The sequence below is a fragment of the Eptatretus burgeri genome, chromosome 5, assembly GCF_056783735.1.
Source record: "Eptatretus burgeri isolate ZD-2024b chromosome 5, Ebu_testis_v1, whole genome shotgun sequence".
In the NCBI taxonomy this organism is placed as follows: Eukaryota; Metazoa; Chordata; class Myxini; order Myxiniformes; family Myxinidae; genus Eptatretus; species Eptatretus burgeri.
This window is the reverse complement of record NC_140965.1, coordinates 96,871,718-96,894,762: the sequence shown is the minus strand read 5'-3', so window position 1 is coordinate 96,894,762 and position 23,045 is coordinate 96,871,718. Positions and strand designations below refer to the sequence as shown.

General features: G+C 42.9%; 1 protein-coding gene across 21 annotated transcripts in view; it reads right to left on the bottom strand.

The window, feature by feature from the left end:
- LOC147027013 (uncharacterized) overlaps nucleotides 1-23,045 on the bottom strand; it is a 227,166-nt gene that overhangs the window by 141,957 nt on the left and 62,164 nt on the right. The gene's annotated exons all lie outside the window — the stretch shown is intronic.

Genomic DNA, 23,045 nt, shown 5'->3' with positions numbered 1-23,045 from the left:
TCTAAGGGGTAAATTCTAAAGGGTAATTTTGGAGTGTTCTAAAGGGTAATTCTAAAAAGTTCTAAAGTTCAAATTCTTAAAATCAAAGGGTAATTCTCAGGAGTTCTAAAGGGTAAATTCTAGAGTTATGAAGGGTTCTAAATGGTTCTCAGGGGTTCCAAAAGGTAAATTTTAAAGTTCTAAAGGGTTCTAAAGTGTAAATTCTAAATGGTTCTGTTGTAATGGGTAATTCTAGAATGTTCTAAAGTGTAAATTCTAAATGGTTCTGTTGTGATGGGTAATTCTAGAAGGTTCTAAAGGGTAATTCTAAAGGGTTTTAAAGGATAAATTATAAAGTTCTAAAGTATAATTCTCAATGGTTCTAAAGTGTAATTCTAAATGGTTCTAAAGTGTAAATTGTTCTAAAGTGTAACTTCTAAATGCTTCTAAAGTCTAACTTCTAAATGGTTCTGTTCTAAAGGGTATTTCTAAAGGCTTTTAAAGGTTAAATCCAAAAGGGTTTCAAAGGATAAATTTTACAGTTCTAAATTATAATTATAAATGGTTCTAAAGTGTAAATTCTAAATGGTTCTGTTGTAAAGAGTTCCAAAGGGTAATTCGAGAGGGGTTTAAAGCGTAATCCTAAGGGGTTCTAAAGGGTAATTCTAAAATTTTGAAGGGTAAATTCTAAAGTTCTAAAGTATAATTATAAATGGTTCTGTTATGAAGGGTTCTAAGGGTCAATTCAAAAGGCTTCTAAAGGATAATACTAAAGCTCTAAAGTCTAATTCTAAATGGTTATAAAGTATAAATTATAAATGGTTCTGTTATGAGGGTTTCCAAAGGGTGATTCTCAAGGGTTCTCAAAGTGTAATTCTGAAGGGTTTTAAAGGGTAAATTAGAAATGGTTCTAAAGCATAAATTCTAGTGGGTTCTAAAGGGTAATTCTCAAGGCTAAATTCTAAAGTTCCAAAGGGTTCTTAAGGGTAATTCTAAAGCATTGTAAAGGGTTAATTCCAAATCGTTCTAAAGGGTAAATTGTAATGGGTTTTAAAGGGTTAAAAAAAAAAAGTAAATTGTGGGTGGAGTCAGGTGAGCTGTCTCACCAATGGGTGGAACACACACCGCACACATGCATGGCTCCTTTTACAGTATATATAGAAGACTTAAATGCTCACTTGACACCTCAATGCACAAAATTCGTGCTTATGCATGTAGGTTTGCCATAAAAGTTCATTCTGCTTTTGTGTAAGTTGCTTGCACACACACACACACACACACACACACACACACACACACACACACACACACACACACACACACACACACACACACACACACACACACACACACACACACACACACACACACACACACACACACACACACACACACACGACTATCTTCATGTCCATCTCAAACTTTGGATTGCCTGATTGATTTTGGAGAAGGCTTATTCTACACTTATCTCCATGCAGCTGTTCCCTTGGTGGCTATGTGTCAGCAAAGAAACTAAGTATTATAATGGAATCATATAGCACTGAAACAGAGTCTTTCTCAAGTGCACTCACTTAACTTCACAATTTGCAACTACTGTAGATGAAGGTGCAGCCCTTATCATGTTCTTGAATATTCATTTTTGATACCCCTGATATAAAAGATGCCTGGTGTTGGCTTAATGGTTAGGATGGTGGGCTTTGGATCCTAGAGTCTTGAGCTCAAATCCTGCTTGGCTGTTGAATTAATACCAGGTGGGGTTGACTCAGCCTGTCATCCTGAGGTTGGCAAAATGAGTACCAGCTTGCTGGTATGCTATGTCGGAGTGTCAACCCATCGTGAATTATACCCAATAGCCCAGGAGATTGCTTAGGCAGCACCAATGCTCTGCATAAAGTATCGTCCCAATGGATGGATGGAACTACAGCCTTTGGTAGAAACGGTACACTTGTATTTTACATTTAAAGGTTGTAGCTTTAAAGGCCAGACATACAGTACATGATAGAGACACCCGGTTCAGTGGAAGTTTTTGTTGATTAGTTTCCTTCTGTATCTACATTCCACAACACACTGTATGTGCTACATGTTAAATATTTGTTTCGTAGTCACTTCTATCATGTGTGGGTGGCTTGGTGGTGGAATGAATCAAGACTTGTTATACTTCTCTCAACGATAAAGGCCCGGTTACACCTTGACGTTTTAGCCAACGCATGCCGATTTTTGAATTTTTTTTCTAAAACGCTGGCACACGTTGAATACGTTATGGGTAAGTTTTGATAACATTGAGAGCACGCTGAAAAACACTGCCATACGTCGTTGTACGTTGGCTTTAAACGTTGTACTTTTTGGTTGTCCTCAAATTTTTTCATGCTTGAAATTTCACGACGTATGCCGGCGTATGACTCACACGTTCCGCTACGCTGGCCACAAGTTGTATGCACGGTCTGCGATCGTTGACAGACGTCAACACATGCTACTTGTAAGTTAATCATAAGTTGAGACACGCCGAGGTAATGTTTAGCGTACCCGAAACTTATTTCTAACCTATGATTAACGTGTTGTTGGCACGTTACGCGATCGTTGCCACACATCGACAGACGTTACTTTTAAGTTACTCATAGGCTGAAAGACGTCGGTATAATGGATTGTCCTTGCGTCAGCGTCCACGGCCACGGCCAGGACACTTATTTGCAGCATTCTTCAAACTTTTCTTCGGCATGACGAGGATGTTCACACTTCGATGTCAAGCTTGGCTATGATTCCAATTGTCCATCGGCAGCGTCTATTTAAAATAGTCGAGTTTGAGCGTTTTAACACGTTCAGAAGAAACGCTTCAAATTTCCAAACCCCAGCGACAAAAAACAAAGGCGAGTGACAGGCATTTAAATCGTTCATTGTAAACAATGAAAATAGTTGAGTGGTACCGTTTAAAAGTCGTTGAGTGTAAAAAAAATCCAATTGTTGAGCGCAAGCATCTACTTTCAATCGTGGAGATGCAGCCATTTAAATCGTTGAGTGGCAGCCTATGAACCTACCCGTGGACACGCGGACGCAAGGACGATCCATCATAACCCACACCCTCCCCCTCACACTCATCTACTACTGCCAACATGAACAAACTACTACTACTACTAATACTAATACTGATACTGATACTGCTGACATGGACATCGACTCAAAAAGGACTCGAAAACACTGTTGGGTTCCCCTTTTATGAGCAGCATTTTTATATACCAATTCCCAAAACCGCTGGGAACACGTCTTTATATGGCAGTTGTAACCTAGAAACACGTTAATTTTTTTTTTTGTCGACCGGAAGACGTCATTGGAATACGTCTACATACGTCGATGTGTGTTGGGACTACATAAAGAATTGGTTCAAAGCACGTCAAACATAAGTTAGAAATAAGTTTCGCGTAAAAAAGACATTACCGCGACGTGTTTCGACTTATGAGTAGCTTATAAGTAGCCTTTGTGGACGTGTGTAAGCGTCCACATATCGTGTGTACAACTTATCCCCATTGCATGCAGAACGTGTGTCATATGCCGAGTACGTCGTAAAATTTTGAACATGTTTAAAATTTCTTGACGTACTCTACTTACTACGACGTATGATAGCGTGCTTTAGCGTTGTACTCACGTATACCAAACTTACTCATACCGTATTTGACGTGCCCCAACGTTTTAGACACATTTTTCTTAGGTCGGCATACGCTGGCAAGATCTCCAAGGTGTGACCGCGATGTTGACACTTCCATTTCTACGGCAGTTATGATTCGAATCGTTGTGCGTCAGCCTTTTAATAGGCTACGTCACGACATCGTCGGCGATGCGTGCAACGCGCTATGCCTAAGTTAGACTATCGTTGGGCATAGGTTGTGTAGGCCGACAACAGGTTCAGCATTCGTTGGTATAAGTTATCTATAACACAACGAAACGTTCTGTGTCCATTACTAATATGTTATGCATACGACCAACTCGTTATGAATACGTCCGAATCTTAAAAAAAAAACATCAAAAGTTCAACATCAGCCAGCGTTTTACATACATTTTAATATGTTGCCATCGCTGGCTAAAACGTCAAGGTGTGACCGGGCCTTAAGGCTTTGATTCCCATGGCTGTTCAGGAAAAATAAAACTGACCCATTCATGAGGTGGGCTCTACGAGGTCAAATAACTAGCTCGTAGAAATGTCAATGTGGAGCTGCAACAACCTGCACAAGGTTATGGCACCATCACCTACTGAATCATTTTTGAGATGGATATGTTTGTATTTATCAGCAACAGATTCTGGCGGGATAGTCCACGGGTTTGCACACTTGAATCTGGGCTGTCAAGGCTGTGTTCGAATCTCGACCCAGCTGTAAACTCTCAACCTGGTGTTTCATGGGCAGGGCGAAGCATAAATGTGTGCGCCATTCCTCGAATGGACGTTAAACTTTCGGACTAGTCTACAATCGTTCGCTGTTTGTCGTGAAAGATCGCATGGTGTCCTTCACAAAGAGGAGGCGAGTTATAGCCGGCACCCTGAACAAATTCCAAATTTCTGCTCTAATCTACAGTGGGCACTGAATCAGCAGCACTGCTGCACTCCCGGAGAAGCATTATGCAATCAGCAGTCATGTGCTGCCTACAGAAGGAAAGGATCAGCACCGTCTTTTGAGGGACAGGTAACTGCATGGTTGTCTATTAATTGGGACATACATATTTAAATCATCCCTGGGAATTGTAAATATGAGTAGAGGGGAGGGAAGGAAGGAAGGAAGGAAAGAAGTTGGCAGAACTTAAGAATAGAGAGGAGGAAATGGGATGTATAAATGGCAGGGTAATGGTAGAGGGGCGAGTTAAAAATATGGAATTCGTTCATGGTGCCGGTGATAGCTTTCCCACTGAAGGACACCGTTGGATATTTAACATCGAACAACGACTGCCTGCAGATGGTCACCCAGTTTAACGTCTATCTGAGGGATGCCAAACACATCGACGCCTCACCCTGCCCATAAAAAACCAGAATGATACTTTATAGCTGTTTTGGTATTTTAACCCAGATAAGGCAGCTTAGAACCTTCAAGGCAAGTGTGCGTACTTCTCAGCCATCCTGCCAGCCTTAATTTCGCTTAAGTTTTAAGAACACTGCAATCCAGATACTCCATTCAAAACAAAAAAGGCAAAAAACAAACAAACGAATTCACTGCTTCGGGCGAAGCTCATGGAAGAGCGCTCCGATAACGAATAGTGTTGTGCACAATGATAAAAACCCAATTGGAAACAGCAAGTGCAGAGCTCACAATTTCAGGAAGTCCATAAAGCATTGCTCAGACCCAAACACCATTTTCAAAGGACATCATTCGTTGGCTTTGCCCGTTACGTTAACAGATATCTGTGAGCGGATCTCTCCTTCTCCATTACCCCGAGGGATGGACCACGTGAGGTCGTGTTTCATTCCCGCACGGTGTGCATTGGCTCCGAGCTCATGAAGCTGCTGAGAGTCCCAGCGTGCAAGCTCCATCCCATTTATCATATTTTATTTGATTTCTTGTCTCCACCGTGTCATGCGTCTCGAGTCTGCAGGTGGTGCAAAAACTTTGCCGTTATTTGATTGGGTCAATGCGACTAATTTTAAGAAAAATGGAGGTGCACACATTGGCAAAGACTGCATGTTTTTATCAGGAAATGAAAGCATTAGTAGGAGTTTAATAGAATGGATAATAGATTAGATGTAGTGGGAACCTGAACTGAAAGGAACGCTCATAATCAGAATATTAGCAGGGTGTTTATTACCTTCTGGGTTGGAAATCTACATCTTTTTCTGAAGGTCTTTGTAAATTTTCCTTCTGTTAACAAAACTTCCATTCAATTGTTATATTGTGGGACTTTATTACAAAAAAAAGTTTAACATCATATTGTTAAACCTCATTTTATAATACATACAGTGGCTTCAGAAAGTATTCACACCCCTCCACTTTTGTCACATTTTGTTGTGTTCGAGGCTGAATTAAAAATGGATTAAACTTAATTGTTTGTCACTGATGTACAAAAAATACCCCATGATGACAAAGTGGAAACATGTTTTTAGAATTTTTTACAAATCAATTAAAAATGAAAAGTTGAAAAGTCAATAAGTATTCAACCTCCTGAGTCAATACTTTGTAGAAGCGCCTTTGGTGGCGATTACAGCTTCAAGTCTTCTTGGGTAGGTCGTTATCAGCATTGCACATCTGGATTTGGGGATTTTCTCTCACTATTCCTTGTATGTTTGATCAAGCTCTGTAAAGTTGGGTGAGCAGATTCTCAATGGGATTCAAGTCTGGGCTTTGAACTGGGCCACTCAAGGACTTTCACGTTCTTGTTCTGAAGTCATTCCAGTGTTGCTTTGACTGTATGCTTGAGGTCATTGTCCTGTTGGAACATAAGCCTTCGCCACAGTCTAAGGTCTTTTGCACTCTGAAGCAGGTTCTCCTAAAGGATTTGCCTGTATTTGGCTCCATTCATTGTTCCCTCTATCTTTGCAAGTCTCCCAGTCCCTGTTGCTGAAAAGCATCCCCACAGCATGATACTGCCACCACATGCTTCATTGTAGGGATGGTGTTAGATGGGTGATGAGCTGTGCTTGGTTTCCGCCAGACGTAATGCTTTGCATTCAGGCCAAAGAGTTCAATTTTCATCTCAGAATATTTTGAATCATCTTCCCAGAGTCTTTCACGTTCCTTTTACCAACTCCAAGCTTGCTGTCATGTGCCTTTTTCTCAGGAGTGGCTTCCATTTGGCCACTCTCCCATAAAGCTGTTGAGACTGTTGTTCTTCCAGCAGGTTCTCCCATCTCAGCCAAGGAACTCTGTAGTTCTGTCATTGTAGTCATTGGGTTCTTACTCGCCTCCCTGAACAATGTCCTTCTTGCCCGGTTGCTCAGTTTGGTCGGACGGCCAGCTCTACGAAGAGTCTGAGTAGTTCCATATTCTTTCCATTTCCTAATGATGGAGCTCACTGTGCTCCTGGGAACTTTCAACACTATAAATTATTTTATACCCTTCCCTCGATCTATGCCTCCTCACAATTCTATCTTGGAGTTCCACGGACAGTTCCTTGGACTTCATGGTTGAGTTTTTGCACTTACATGCACTGTGAATTGTGAGACCTGATATAGAAAGGTATGTTTCTTACTAAATCATGTCCAATCACTTGAATTGGCCACAGGTGGACGCCAATCAAGTTGTGGAGACATCTCAAGGTTTATCAAAGGAAATTGGATGAACATGAGTTTAACTTGGAGTGTCATAGCAAAGGGGTTGAATTTTTGATTCAATTGATTCAAGACATTTCAGATCTTCATTTTTAATTGTTTTGTAAAAAAATTCTAAAAACATGTTTTCACTTTGTCATTATATGGGGTATTTTGTGGAGATCGGTGACAAAAAAATTAAATTTAATACATTTTAAATTCAGGCTGTAACACAACAAAATGTGAAGAAGTCAAGGGGTGTGAATACTTTCTGAAGGCCCTGTAACTTTCTCTCAAATAAGTAGTAAGGATCCATGCAGAATACTTAACTGTTAATGAGCAGGTTTCAGGCTTTAATGATGAACACCATTGTGTTACATGTGTAAAACTTTAGAGCACCGCATGTGAAGCTAAACAGCGAGACTTTTAAACTGGTTAATAACATTCCAATGGTGGAAATAGATTCTTCAGGGGAGGACAGGTGCAAATGAGGACTGAAGTGAAACAAAAATGAGATACGAAGTCGTTGGGAAGATAAATAATTATAATCAAATAAGCCCATTCCTTTCACACCAAAAGGCACGTCGGGCTGCTGAGGCAGTTTCATTGGCAAGAACAGTCATGTACAGGTCACTGTTCCAACACAGGTTACCACAAATGGTTATTACCCCAATAAGCTGGTACTCATTTTGCTGACCTCAGAAAGATGACAGACTGAGTCAACCATACCTGTTATTAATTCAGCTGCCTGACAGGTGCTTGAACTCAAGACCTGAGGATCTCAATTCAGCCATCTTAATCATAAAGCCAGCACAAGGCATGTTGGGAAGATTAAGAATGTGAAATTAACAAAAACCTTTTGGACAGGGTACTTCACTTCCAAGGGTTTTCCGGTTTGGTTTCAGACCAGGTCACTCTACCCTGGATATGCTGCTTCTGCTCTCCCAACAATGGATGGAGGTCCTCAATGCCGGACATGAAATCAGAGCCATATCCTGAGACATATCGCGTGCTTTTGACACGGTCTGGCACCCTGACCTGCTCACCAAACTCTCTTCCTATGGTATCCAAGGCCATCTCCACTCATGGCTCGCAGACTTCCTCTCCTGTCGCAGTCAAAGCGTGGCCCAACATGGAGTCCTCTCCTCCTCCTCTTCCTGTCCAGGCTGGAGTTCCTCAAGGTAGCGTTCTGGGCCCTGTTCTTTTTGTGGTTTTCATCAATGATCTCTCCGACTCTCTGGAAAATCCTCTTTATCTCTTTGCTGATGACTCCACCCTCTGCCGTACCATCTGTCATCCCTCAGACCAGCAAGCAGCAGCTTCTTCGCTCACTGCAGATCTGGATAAAATCACAAACTGGTTCAACATGTGGAACATGTCTTTCAATCCAGACAAATCTCACACTCTCACTATGTCTCTCCAAAAGAACAGTTTAGAACCCCCCCCCCCATCCACTTTCTGAACAATCCTCTGGAAGAAGTCCTTTCTTTCAAGCTTCTGGATCTCACGATCTGCCATGATGTTTCCTGGGAAAGCCACATTTCCAACCTGACCTCCAAAGCCAGTCGCCGACTGGGAATCCTCCGTCGCACAAAGTCCTTCCTCGGCCCACCTGAGCTCCTGACCACTTACAGAGCTATTGTCCGCAGCCTGATTGAGTACTGCTCTCTCCTCTGGGCTGGTGCTCCTACCTCCCACCTTTCTCGGCTTCACGCTGTAGAAACCAAGGCATTTCGGATCATCGGCATCTCCTGCGATGAGGCTGAGCCTTTAGGCCTCTCACCACAGGAAGGTCGGTGGTCTTTCTGTCTTCTACCGTTTCCCCTCCAGTCTCGCCCCCCTCCCCCGCTCTGTCTGCGATTTTTCCCCACCATATTTCCGCAGGGCGCTCAAGGTCGGCCAACAACCCCTTTCTGGTAAAACTAACAAAATCACGAATCACTGCTCATCTTCACTCTTTCATTCCTCTTTTTCCCCACCTTTGGAATAAACTCCCTCACTCTATTTAATCCCATTCTTCCCTTGGGGCCTTCAAAACAGCTATTCACCACCACCACCACTTATCATCCCCCATCCAAATCCTTGATCTTTTCTACCCCCGTTAATCCACCCCAAGCCCACCTCCTTAAAATTCCCTGCTTTCCTTCCTGAAAGTCCGTGTAATGTCCATCTTCCCCATGTTCCCCGTCACATCCCCATCCTTCTCCCTTCCACAGTTCACCTAATGTGTCTGTTCCCCACTGTTTTGTCCCTCCCACTCCCGCCCCTCTTGTCTCATGCCCCCTTGCTGTGCGTTGTGTGTTAGCTCTCATACGAGCCTCGACAAGGTGTACAAAAAAAAAGGTCCATACAAAGATATTAAAGTAGAAATCCATCCATCCATTGGGACCATACTCTGTGCAGAGTGTTGGTGCTGCCAAAGCAGTCTCCTGGGCTATTGGGAACAATCCTGGACGGATCGTCACTCCGACAGAGTATACTCAAATGGCTCAATCATCCCAGCAAGCTGGTACTCATTTTGCCGACCTCAGAAGGATGACAGGCTGAGTGAACCCCACCTGGTCTTAATCCAACGGCGAGGCAGGATTTGGATTCAGGACCCTAACCATCAAGCCAATACCAGGCATAAAGTAGAAATGAACCCTTTGTTTGGAATGTAAGATGCAAAAATGGCAGAATTTTTTTTACACTTCCCCACTCATTTACCTCTCCTCCAAATTCATCAACGTTTTTTTTTTACCTTCTCTCCTCATTCTCCTACAGACTTAACAACAATCTTTCACTTATCCCCATATTGAACTATTCTCCTTTATTTTTCCCATCTTACATTCACTTTATTTTCTTATTACTATATATACATATATATATATATATATATATATATATATATATATATTTTTTTTTTTCATTCAGCTCTCACCTCCTTCTATTCCTCTGGTGTGGAGACAAAGAAAGATATCGGGTCTCATAGGCCAATGGAATGTGAAGTGCTTTTTGCGAGTTCCATAAGAGTGCTGCATTCAGTATTTAGTTTATCTCAAATGTTTAACTAAACTGCCCAAACTGTAGAGCAAGGTGGAACAAAATATCCCTGTTGGGGATGGTCTGGCAAGATTTACCTCCCCCAACACCTCCACCTTTCCCTTATACACTGATGAGCCAAAACATTATGACCACCTGTCTAATATGCTGTTGGTCCTCCATGTGCCACCAAAACAGCGCCAACCGTCGAGGCATGGACCTTACAAGACCTCTGAAGGTGTCTTGTGGTATCTGGCACCAAAGCATTAGCAGCAGATCCTTCAAGTCTTGTAAGTTGCGAGGTGGAGCCGCCGTGGATCGGACTTGATGGTTCAGCACATCCCACAGATGCTCAATCGGATTGAGATCTGGAGAATTTGGAGGCCAGGGCAACACCGTGAACACTTCATCATGTTCCTCAAACCATTCCAGTACAATGTATTCAGTGTGGCAGGGCACATTATCCTGCTGAAAGAGGCCACTGGCATCAGGGAATACCATTGCCATGAATGGGTGTACCTGGTCTGAAACGATGTTTAGGTAGGTGACGCGTGTCAAATTGACGTCCACATGAATGGCCAGACCCAGGGTTTCCCAGCAGAACATTGCCCAGAGCATCACACTCCCTCCACCGGCTTGTCGTCTTCCCACAGTGCATCCTGGTACCATCACTTCCCCAGGTAAACGGCGCACACGTACACGGCCATCCACGTGATCGAAAAGAAAACGGGACTCATCGGAACAGGCGACCTTCTTCCACTGCTCCAAGGTCCAGTTCCGACGCTTGCGTGCCCATTTGTAGGTGCTTTCGATGGTGGACAGGGGTCGCATGGGCACTCTGACCAGTCTGCGGCTACGCAGCCCCATATGCAGCAGGGTGCAATGCACTGTGGATTGTGACACATTCCTCCCGCGCCCACCATTAAAATTTTCTGTGACTTGTGCCACAGTAGACCTTCTGTCGGTTCGGACCAGATGGGATAGTCTTTGTTGCCCTCGCGCATCGATGAGTCTTGGCCACCCAACACCCTGTCGCTGGTTTGTGGTTTGTCCCTCCTCGGACCACTGTCGGTAGGTACTCACCACTGCTGACCGGGAGCACCCCACAAGCCTTGCCCTTTCAGAGATTGCTCTGACCCAGTCGTCTGGCCATAACAATTTGACCCTTATCAAAGTCGCTCAGGTCTTTACTCCTGCCCATTTCTCCTGCATCCAACACATAAACTTCAAGAACTGACTGTTCACTTGCTGCCTCATATATCCCACCCCTTGACAGGTGCCATTGTAACAAGATAATCAATGTTATTCACTTCACCTGTCAGTGATCATAATGTTTTGGCTCATCAATGTATATACACACATATGCCTGGTGTTGGCTTCATGGTTAGGGTGGTGGGCTTGGGATCCTCGGGTCCTGAGTTCAAATCCCGTTCACCTGTTGAATTAATACCTGGTGGGGTTAACTCGGCCTGTCATACTTCCGAGGTCGGCAAATGGGTGCCAGCTTGCTGGTATCCATCCAAGATTGTGCCTGATAGCCAATAAGACTGCTTAGGCAGCACCAACGATCTGCACAGAGTATGGTCCCAATGGATGGATGGATACACACATCCTCCCTGATGCTTGGGTTTGGTGCTGGCAGGATAACATACAGGTATGCACAACCCCCTCTGAGTTATCTTGTCTGGGTTCAAATCTTGGCCAAGCTATAAACTGTCCTTCACAAAGAGTAAGTGAGCTATCAATAGTAAGTCGGTGAGCTATCAATGGTATGCTGAACAAATGACAAACTTCTGCACTGATTAACACTGGGAAGGCAACGACAAACAACCCAGCGTCATCCTTGCTGTGTGGATGCTTTGGCAGCTTGAATCTCCCTTCGGGCAAAACTCCAGTATTAGTTTAATTTTACATTAATGGGTGGTGTGTGCTCAGATGGGAATGCCAAATAGGCCAACCCACAGTGAAATAATTCTAACTGCAAACCCACACCTTTATTTCCTGTAATGCCAAAGGGTGTTATTAACTCGCTTAATAACATCGCAAGACAATGTAACAAAAATCATAAAAACCGAAATAAAACTAACACAAGACATTGTAAAAATGCAGTAATGTCACATAAGCCTTTAGCCTGCTTGCGATAATGTTGCCCAAAAACTAAGCCTTTCCTGGAACTATGTATGTTAAAGTTTTAAGAAAGAAGATCAAAGTGATTTTCCAGAATCATTGCTCATCTTCACTCATTCGTTCTTCTTTTTTCCCCACCTGTGGAATCAACTTCCACATTCTCTTTAATCTCATTCTTCCATCCAGTCTTCAAAAGACAGCTGTTCACCACCATCTCAGATCATCCCCCATCCAAAACCATGATCTTTTCTACCCTCATTGACCCTCCCCAAGCCAACCTCTTTCGACATTTTCAGTCTTTCCTTCTTGAGAGTTTGCTTCTGTATCCACCTTGGTCATCCTGCACATCCTCCCCGACCCTTCATTCTTCCCCACATCCCTTATTTCTTCAATCTCCCTCTAATTTGTCCCTTTACCCTGCTGTTGGTGTTTTTCCTTTCTTTCTGCTCTTCCTTTTGTTCTCTCATATCCTGATTTGTTCTCGCTTCTCGCTCTTCCATGAGCCTCGACATTATATACAAAAAAAAAATTAACATCAAAATTTGTGAACCACCTATTATAAAACTGCGATACCAAAGGAATATAATGCACGCTGGTGTAATTTGTATGTTCTGACACATATATCTGTGTAATAATCATAATTTACTCCCCCCTCGATGCCAAGATGCTTGGTGGTTAAGGTGGCTGGCTTGGGACCTTAGGGTCCTGAGTTCAAGCCCCTGTCAACCATTGGAATAACACCAGGTGGGGTTGACTCAGCCTGTTGTCAGAGTTTTGTGAAATGAGTACCAGTGTACTGGAGTAATAACCATTTGGGGTGACCTGCATTGGAGCGGTGACCCATCCAGGACTGCACTCCTTGCCAATGAAACTGCCTCAGGAGCCCTGTGTGCCTTTATGGTGTGAAAGGAATGCTATTATTATTAGATGCCAAGAATTATCCAAAATGTGGTTGAGAAACTCACACCAGATCACCCCCCCCCCTTCCTCCCCCAAAGTGAGAACTCAGAGATGCAAACAGTCTTACATTCCAGCTCGAAGTGCAATTGTTAAATTCACAACAGAATAAGGTGCAATATTCTTGTTTTGTCCGAAGCCCTCATTGTCAACAATTTGCCTTGCACTGTCATACATTTCACATATTTTAAATAATTATTGAATGTTTTAAACTTTTTAATGTTTACTAAATTCATTTATATTGGGTTTTTTGGGGTGGTCGCTCGACGACCGTTATTCTCAGGTTTTCCGTCTGTCTGTCTGTATGTAATGGACAGCTCTGGAGGCCAGAGGAGTCAACCGATTTTGATGAAACTTGACTGGTAGGTTCAAACTAGGATCTCGTTCTATGATTTTGAACACCGTTGCTATGGAGCCACCGTTTCCTAGCAACGGGACTTTGAAATTTTTGAAAAAAATCCGAAAAATATTTATATATAAATATTTTTTTTTAGAAAATCAAAAATCGCCTTCCGCGCTTTTATGCGCACTATAATCAACCTCTTTGTCAAAAATTTTCAGCCCGATCAGTCAAAAACTATATGACTAGTATGAAATTATGTAGCGACCACCTATGTCGCCTACCGGCTTGTTTGGATATTTGTATACCTCGTACACTTATTTTTCATTTATAGACCAACTTGTTGAATTTTTTTGTTGTTGTTTGCATGCTTGTGCTTGATTTTGAAATGTATTTATTTATATATATATATATATATATATATATATATATATATATATATATATATATATATATTTTTTTTTTTTTTTTTTCTGGAAATGTTTTCTGGCTTATTTTTTCTCATTCTAATGTAAACATGACTGTTTTAGTCTTCGGACTATGGTCTTGTATGTTTTTTTTACATTAATAAAACCGGACTGATTGTTATTATTATTATATAATTAGTTAAATATCACAGAAAGAACATAGACATAGGTGGCACTTGTTTTCTCAAAATTCACATAATAAGGAAAATGCTTTCAAGTTCCGTGATTAGACAGACCTCCACCGAAAGGCACTGAAAGATATCAAACAAGTGCAGCCTAAACCGAGATAATCAAATGAGACACAGCAGACCAATGTCTCATGTATTCACAGACTCATTAAAGGCCACAAGGTAACTTCACAGACTGAGTATTTAATTTGTGGATTGTTTTGCTTAAATTCCATCCTGGCCTGTATTCCAACTGTGTTAAATAACAAGAGAGTTCATAGAACATGTTACCCCACACTGTTCAATTATGTTCTTCAATTGAAATAAAATAATGATTTTAAAGTTCCTTTAAAAAAATTCCAGAAGTTTAGCACAATTGAAGCAGTCTTATACACTACTTTGTAGAACGTGTCCAAGTACTACAAAACTGGGTGTTCTTGGAAGTGACAAGAAGGCGATTTGTGTTCTCCAGTGTTCAAATTTATAATTAATTTTAAATTTAATAAAGATTGTAAAGAACGTATAAATATATTAATTCCAATGGTTTACTTCCGTTTTATCTCCATTGGCACAGTGTCTACGGCATCACCCTATATTACACGTCACATTAGTTATTTGTGCTTATTGTTTGTGTCCTTTATAACATCCTTAAAAACAGTAAGTTTCCTGTTCAGAATGATTTTCAATTTTGTATGACTACCAGGCAGGCAGACAGACTAAAAAAAAATTATTGCACTCCTCTGTGCAAGTGCGATCCGGAGTTCGGGACAAATTCAGAGACAAAGTACAGTTAGACGGCAGGCTTGTCTTTCGATTGACATTCCATTTTGTGTTCAAAATATAACATTAATTTTATATAAGTTGTTTCTCAATCATAAACTGACATTTGTGTGCAGACGGACGGAGAGACGGACAGACATGAACCAATTGCTTAACCCTGCTTTTCACTTTGCGTGCATGGGGTAAATATACTGAAAGGAGTGATGTTAGATTCTGCTCTGGGAAACACTAAAGATCTTTGTTGTCTTTACTGAAGAGGCTAAAGTCCTCAATCCTGTTTCGCCAACACATATTGCTCTCTTTAGCATGGGGACTTCTTCCCTACCAAGGTTGAGAGGTTTTCAGTCAATCTTGACACTTTCTCTGCAATTCGACCTGACAGTATTGACACTGTTTTACTCAAGAACTCTGGTTTCCTCGAGGGTTGACCAGTTGCACAGAGTCAAGGGTTCATAGGAACTTCTCCACCTTCTCAGGTGCAAAAACACAGTCCAGGAGCAGTTGTGTGTGACTGCAAATGGTTGGTACAGAAAGTGAGGGGTTAGGGACACAATATTTGGAAGCAAACACAGAATTGAGGCATTCGGCCTTCTCACGAGTGGAGTCGGCTGTGGTACCAATTGAGGAGAAGGAAAGGATGGAACAAGGAAATCCAACATAGGTGAAGGCCATTCAGCCCATCATGCCTGCGCGAACACCACATCAACCCATTTACACAAGATCCAAGGAAGAAGGGGGGGGCAAACTCCAGAAACAGACTTAACGGGGTGCCACCAGGTTTTAGAGAAGTTGAAAGAGGAGGGAGACAAGTTTAAAAGTTCATTGTTGAGGTTGGACAGAGGTTGTTTTCTGGCTCTCCTGAGAGTGGACACTCACTTGTTGTGGACTTTTTAGAATGTACTGAGATTGGCTTCAGTCAGATTTACCTTCCAGGAAGAGAAGCCAAGTTGTTTCAGAGCAACTGCCTCACCACAGGAGTCAGTCAGTGTACCATGGCAAGGAATAGTGGGGAGAGAGAGAGAAAGAGAGAAAGAGAGAAAGAGAGAAAGAGAGAAAGAGAGAAAGAGAGAAAGAGAGAAAGAGAGAAAGAGAGAAAGAGATTTTTCCAGGGTATTGTGATTTTTGCCACCCTCTCCCACACCCCTTTTGGGTGGTCGCTACACTACCGTTATTCTCAGGTTTTCCTTCTGTCTGTATGTATGTAATGGACAGCTCTGGCGGCCAGAGGAGTCAACCAATTTTGATGAAACTTGACTGGTAGGTTCATACCAGGATCTAGTTGTATGCTTTTGAGCACCGTTGCTATGGATGCCACCGTTGCCTAGCAACGGGACTTTGAAAATTTTGAAAAAAATCCGAAAAATATTTATATTTATTTTTTTTTCGAAAATCAAAAATCGGCTTCCGCACTTTTATGCGCACTATAATCAACCTCTGCCAAAAATTTCAGCCCGATCCGTCAAAAACTGTATGACTAGTATACAATTATATGGCGACCACACATGTCGCCTCCCGGCTTGTTCGTTTGTGAGTCATCAGTTGGTTTGTTCCTTTTCTGTTTCATCCCCACTTTCCCCTTCTTCTTCTTCTTGCCATTTTACTCAGCTTGTGTGCAGCTTGTTCACCACCCATGTGTCCTTCTCTCCCTCCCCTTGATCTCACTCGCACTTTCACCTCCACCCTGCTGTTTGTGTTTCTCCCTTTACATTTTGTTCCAACCCATTCTGCTGCATCACTTCCATGAGCCTTGACCATGTAAACATCATTACTATTCATAAGAAAGGTTTTAAGTCCATAATTATATCCATGACTGGTCAGCTTTCTTCACATCATAAGTAAAGGAATGGACTCCGTCATTGCTGTCTAACTCGGGCATTACATCTTCTCCAACTCTCATAATATCTGATCATCAATTTGGTTTCTACCCTGACGATTCTATCATGGACATATTGGTTCTTTGAACTCAACAATCGATGGATGCACTATATCTCAAACAAAATATCGGGGCCATCGTTCTTGACATCTCTTGAGATTTAATACTGTCTGGCACGCAGCCTTTAGGCTAGCACACTGGTACTCATTTTGCTGACCTCAGAAGGATGACAGGCTGAGTCAACCCCCTGGTGTTAATTCAGCAGCAAACAGGGCTTGAATACAGGACCCTTGGATCCCAAGCCACCACCCCAACACCAGGTTATACAAGCTCATTATGGTTGAACAATATAGGTGTCAAAAATAGGCTCATCGTTATAATGTGGCCTATCATAGCCAAGGGGCTAAAATAGATTTGAAGCACGGCAAAATCATTTGGGGCACATGCCCCACGTGCCAGTGCGCAACAATGCCCTTGGTGGCAAGTACAGCGATATCCATCCATCCATCAGAACCATACTCTGTGCAGAGCGTTGGTGCTGCCGAAGCAGACTCTTTGGCTATTGGACACAATCCTGGACGGTTCGCCACTCAGACATAGGATACCAGCAAGCTGGCACTCATTTTGCCGACCTTGGAAGGATGACAAGCAGTCAACCCCACCTGGTATTAATTCAACAGAAAAGCAGTATTTGATTCAACAGCCAATCAGGATTTGAACTCAGGACTCTGGGATCCCAAGCCCACCACTCTCTCCATTAAGCCAACACCAGGCAAACAGCAATATCACCTGGGTGCTGAAGCAAAAATGGAAACTTTTTTCTTTTTTTTTCGGCAAGGTGCGGGAGGTTGGCAAAGGTGGTTTTATAGGGTGAATAATACATACTGACCATGCTCTATCCCTTGACTCTCACACACAGAACATCACACTCAACACAGATGTACACAATCACCATCCATACTCTGCCTACCAGTCCTATTCCTGACTATTCCAATGCTTCCAGGTACCTATCTAATTCTAATTTAACATTATCTACTGTTTCTGCTGCCACTACCTTTCCAGGTAGACCATTCCATGCATTAACTACTCTCTGAGTGAAAGTCCCCTGCATTACTACCGTCTTAACTCTCGTCTTCTTTACTCTCAGGCTATGGCCCCTGGTCCTATCACTGTCTCTTCTGCTGAGAACTCTTTTGCACATATTTTCTTGATACCCTTCATTATCTTAAACCTCTCTATCCTCGCTATTTCAACTACTGCGTGCCCTCGCTACTCCCTCACCACCGCATTCCCTTGCTACCCCCTCACCACCGCATTTCTTTGTTATCATCACTATTCCTTATCACCACTGCATTCCCTTGCTGTACCCAAACCACTGCCTGCACTCGTTAACATCTCATGTGGTATTAAAAAATTGAACAAACGGAGAGAGGCACCTGAGATGCCCCTTGCCTAGGACGTCATTTGATCTCGGGCTGGCCCTGATCTTGGTGTTTTTCTATGTTTAAAAGATGCACGCAATAATATAAAAACACACATCAGAGGTACTGCCGACGTCATACTATACATGATACAACAGCAATTTCCATTGTATTAATTGGTGTGCAACTGATGAAACAGGTAAACAATAATTATTCAATTTAAAATGTCAAAAAATATTCATCCAGTAATTAAACTTATTCCATCACAAAAAAAAACAAGTTCCACTCTCCCTTGTAAATAGAATGTGTAAAAAAAAAAATTACAGCATTTTGTGACCGTCCATAATAGCAGCATTTCCTTATGCATACCCCTGAAACAGCATTTAATGTATGTGTTTAGTGAGTCACCTCTTTTACCTGTCATTCCAGAGTGACCTCCTTCATCTGCCATAATGACTGCCTTTCTTTAACATAACAAATGAGGCGATTATGATGGGACATGACGGAGATGTTTAAGATAATGAAGGGCACAGAGTTAGACCAAATCAGTGCAGAAGAATTATTTAGCAGAATGGACAATGATGAGACTCCTACATCAAATTTCCTCGTCTATCCTTGTGTATGACCTCATCATGAGTTTACTACCTCGTTTAGTTGCTGCCGACACAAACAAACCAAACAAGGCCAGAAGACTATCGGGTAAGGACAGATTAAGGTCACTGTGGCGAAGCACATTCTATATTTGCATGCTCTTGGGGTATGCATGACGAAATACAGCTATTATGGAAAGCGTAGAGATAAGGAAAGTGTCAGTGATGTTTAGTCTTCAGGGGTTCATCTGGACCAAGGTCAAGATAGAATGCAAACAACAATAGTTAGTCAGGTGTCTCAAAATACCTTGGAAGGAAACACAAGGAATGCAGACACAGGAGGAGGCCATTTGGCACATCATGCCTGCGCTCTAAAAACATCACATTAATTCAATCTATCAAAATATCTTAATGCACGATTGCTAATGATTCATCTCAGAGAGCCGATCAGCGTCGACAAGGCCTCACAGTGACTGTCAACTACAGCCCTCACCAAAATCTCCTATGAGAATCATTAGGTGTCAAATAAATCTGGTGAGAATGTGAACGGATCTCATGAGAAATTATTTTCAGCATGGAAGGACTGAAAGGATGGCCGAGAGGTACGCACACTCACCGCTAAGCCGTCTAACCTGGGTTTGAGTTGTAAACCCAGCTGTAAACTGTCTTCCCAGTGTTGCACAGGCAGAGCGAATCATCAATGTGTTTGCCGTCCCATGGATGGCCGTTAAACTAGGTGCCCCGCCGACCGGAATTACTTGCTGGAAGTTAAAGACCCCACAGTGTCTTTTGCGAAGAGTAGGCGAGCTATCCCCGGCACCCTGAACAAAGTACAAATTCCTGCCCTAAATACTGCTGGTAAGGCAACGCCAAGCCACCTAGTGCAACCCTTGACAAGAAACTGCTTTGGCAGGACTGAACTTGCCTCCGGGCAGACCACCAGAATACTGTTGTGGTTTTGGAAGACCACAAGGAGTTACATCCAACACATCAAGGAACCCTGGAGTTGAGATATATCCGTAGTATTTTGTTTGGTTAGATTACTTCTCCCTTCATATCAGTGGAAGGGAAAGATGCATTGTGAGTGCAGTTAGAGTTACCCCATTATCTTTTCCCTCCTTCTCAAACTCCATTCTTTCTCTCATCATTCTTATACTCCATTTCTCAAGCCTAACTCTCAGACCTCATTCTCATACTCCATTCTCAAACCACATTCTCAAAACACTTGTTTAACACAAATTTAAGTGGCGTTCCATTTCACCAGCACTCCGACCATTTAAGCCACAGCGGTTGGGCATTTGCATGGGCATCTAGAGGAATGTATGGCCCTTCTGCTCGCCCTGTCCTCACCGCGATAATGAAAAAAACCCAGCAGCCCTGCCCATTGCACTCCGGGGATGAATCACGATAGCTGGATCACAGCGCACCAGCCAATCGGCATTGCTCGATGCCGAAAAGTGGACATGAGTTGCGACAGAGGCGAAGGCAATGATATCCTTGGCAGAACAGTTCATATGAGTTCTGAGCGAGAGGAGACAATTGAGTTCAGTTTGGAGAGAGAAAGAGCCCTGTTCTGAAGAGTCGAGCATCAATTCCGAGCGTTAGTTCCGTGTGTCGGTTCGAAGAGTTCAAGGTGAACCATGTCAAAGGCATAGGGAACGCGATGGAACGAGCACTGAGAAACACGAGGCGGAACGAGAGTGGGGCCGCAGGCTTCCAGGTGTGGTTACCATCTTATCCCTGTCCAAATCTCGTCAGAACTGACTTCTCTCTCCACACGTCTTAGGTCCAGAACAGTTCTTTTCAGAGCTCACATTACACGCACCTGCATACACCGTGCTTTCCACCTGCACTTTTCAATCACCCACACCATACACCTTGTTTGTTGCACGTAAGCCGTCCCACTCAGGTACGGGTGAGTTCGCGGTCGACACCATACCCCACATACTTCACTTTATCTGTCTATCACCCTGCTTATCTTGTTTCCCACAGTGACTGAGGTACCTGTGTCAGGAGATTTGTGGTAAGATGAATGAATAAAGGGTTTGTATGCTTAAGCGTAAGATCTTTCTTTGTGACAATGTTTTTGCTCTGTAAATAACTGTTTTGTCTGTAAATATGGGTCCTTTGAAAAATCTTAGAAAAACTTTCCAAACTGCCCCAACATCATCTTCTCCATTGGGTAGACACTTGTGTGTAAATAGTGGATGGGAGTTTTGCCCCGCTGTTTCGCTACAGTTAGGATTAGTGAACGTCCCACTGACATTATTGCTCGACCATGCTGATTGAACAGGAGTGGGGCATTGAGAAGCACGGTTCCCTATCTGGGGGGATTAACTTTCCAGGAAGGTAATGCAGGAATTGGACGTGAGGACCCTACCTAAATTAATCATCTCAGACAGCATCCATGGTTGCTTAGCAAAAGGTTGTACCACGGAGTTATCTGATGCTCATCGGCTTCAGGGTCAAATGGCGGGAAGCGGTTCTTAGAAGCCACTCATGACCCGGCCGGCAAACCCATAAAAATAAGAATAAAATACGCAAACGTTATTATGTGCAGCATTGAGCTTTACAGACAAAACACAAACTTTTGGTAAATCTTCCTAATCGTGCAATCAGTTTTGCTGCACACTCTGCTATTTTGATGGAATTTCATGTAAGATGATTGACGAATGAAGAAACATGGCAAAACAATACGAGATATCTGCTTCCCATCAGGTTTGTGGAGGTTCTTTAATAAGCTTTCTGCCAGGGGTGGAGGTGGAGGTGTGGGGGGGGGGGGGAATGATGGGGAGGGAATTTTCAGGCGTATTAAAGTATATTAAGCAAAGTTCATCACTCATTATTATGTAACAGCTCACTGTACTTTCAAGTCACCAAGGAGTCAGAGCACAGGGAATGCATGAGCACAGATGGCACGAGGAGTGGTCTTGCACTCATTTGTAGCAACGTGCCTGGAGGGAGGTGGATCAAGTGACTGAGAGGTCTTTGATTGAGGGGCCCAGCAATGAAAGGGGGTTTTCAACAAAACATTGGTGAGCTGAGAGAATGCAATGCAAAAGGAAGAGGTTATTACAATATGCTTTGGCCATGTTGTCCCTCTTGCTCTCCTTCACCCTCTGATAATTTGTACCACAATTTGGAATTTGTTTTTCTTAACGTGACAGAAGGTATCACTCACTTGGAACGTTTGTCAGCAGCATAACCACGGGATTCCTCCGCCTGGAGCTGATGCGCAACAACATCGCTCCCCCCTTAGCACGCGCCAAATTATCTCCATTAGCGGGGGTGGTGCTTGTCACATTGTGAGGCAGATAAAGTCACAGACACCGGAGTTAAAAAAGGAAAAACCTCTCCAAGACTGTGCAATGGTTCCCATTGATTTGCCAAAGTATGGATACATTCCAGGTGCACACCGAACTGATACTTTAATATGGCGGAGGTAGACATGATGGTTGAAATTGTTATTCCTCTCTCCTACGTCGGTGGCCTTACGTGCTTTCAGGTCTTATTGGTGTTCAACTCGGGTGCCCGAGATGGCATGGCCTGTGCAGATGACAATGGTACACGGTATGGAACTTCAGAGAGAATTGGAATAACAAGTGAAGTTCCGTGCGGGCAACAAACTTGGCAGAGCCTTACAATCAGATGGATATTTAATCCTCTCCAGGAGAACAGGGATATCAAGGTTATTTCTGGGGAAACGCAGTTCTCAGATGTAATTGCATAATCTGTTGCCTTACAGCTTTAAGTGGAAAACTTTCTGGGTTTTTTTAACACCGAGAAAAAGCTGTGGAGGAGATGGGGTACGTGTGGGGGTGGGGGGGGGTTCGGGGGAGAGAACTTTCAGGAGTATAAAGTATATTAAGGAAAGTTCATCACTCATTATTATTATGTAACAGCCCAAATTTCACTTCCTGCCATACTGGTGTGGCTTCAGGCTGCAAAATATGTCGATATGACCTTCCTCGCTGCCTCTAGGCATTGGTAATAGAAACGGGGTTTTTGTGTGCAAAGTCGAGGCTCATGGAGAATTGACGTCACAGAGTCGAAGGCAACACACTGACATTGGGGCTGTGGGACAAAACGTGGATGCAACAAGGTGAC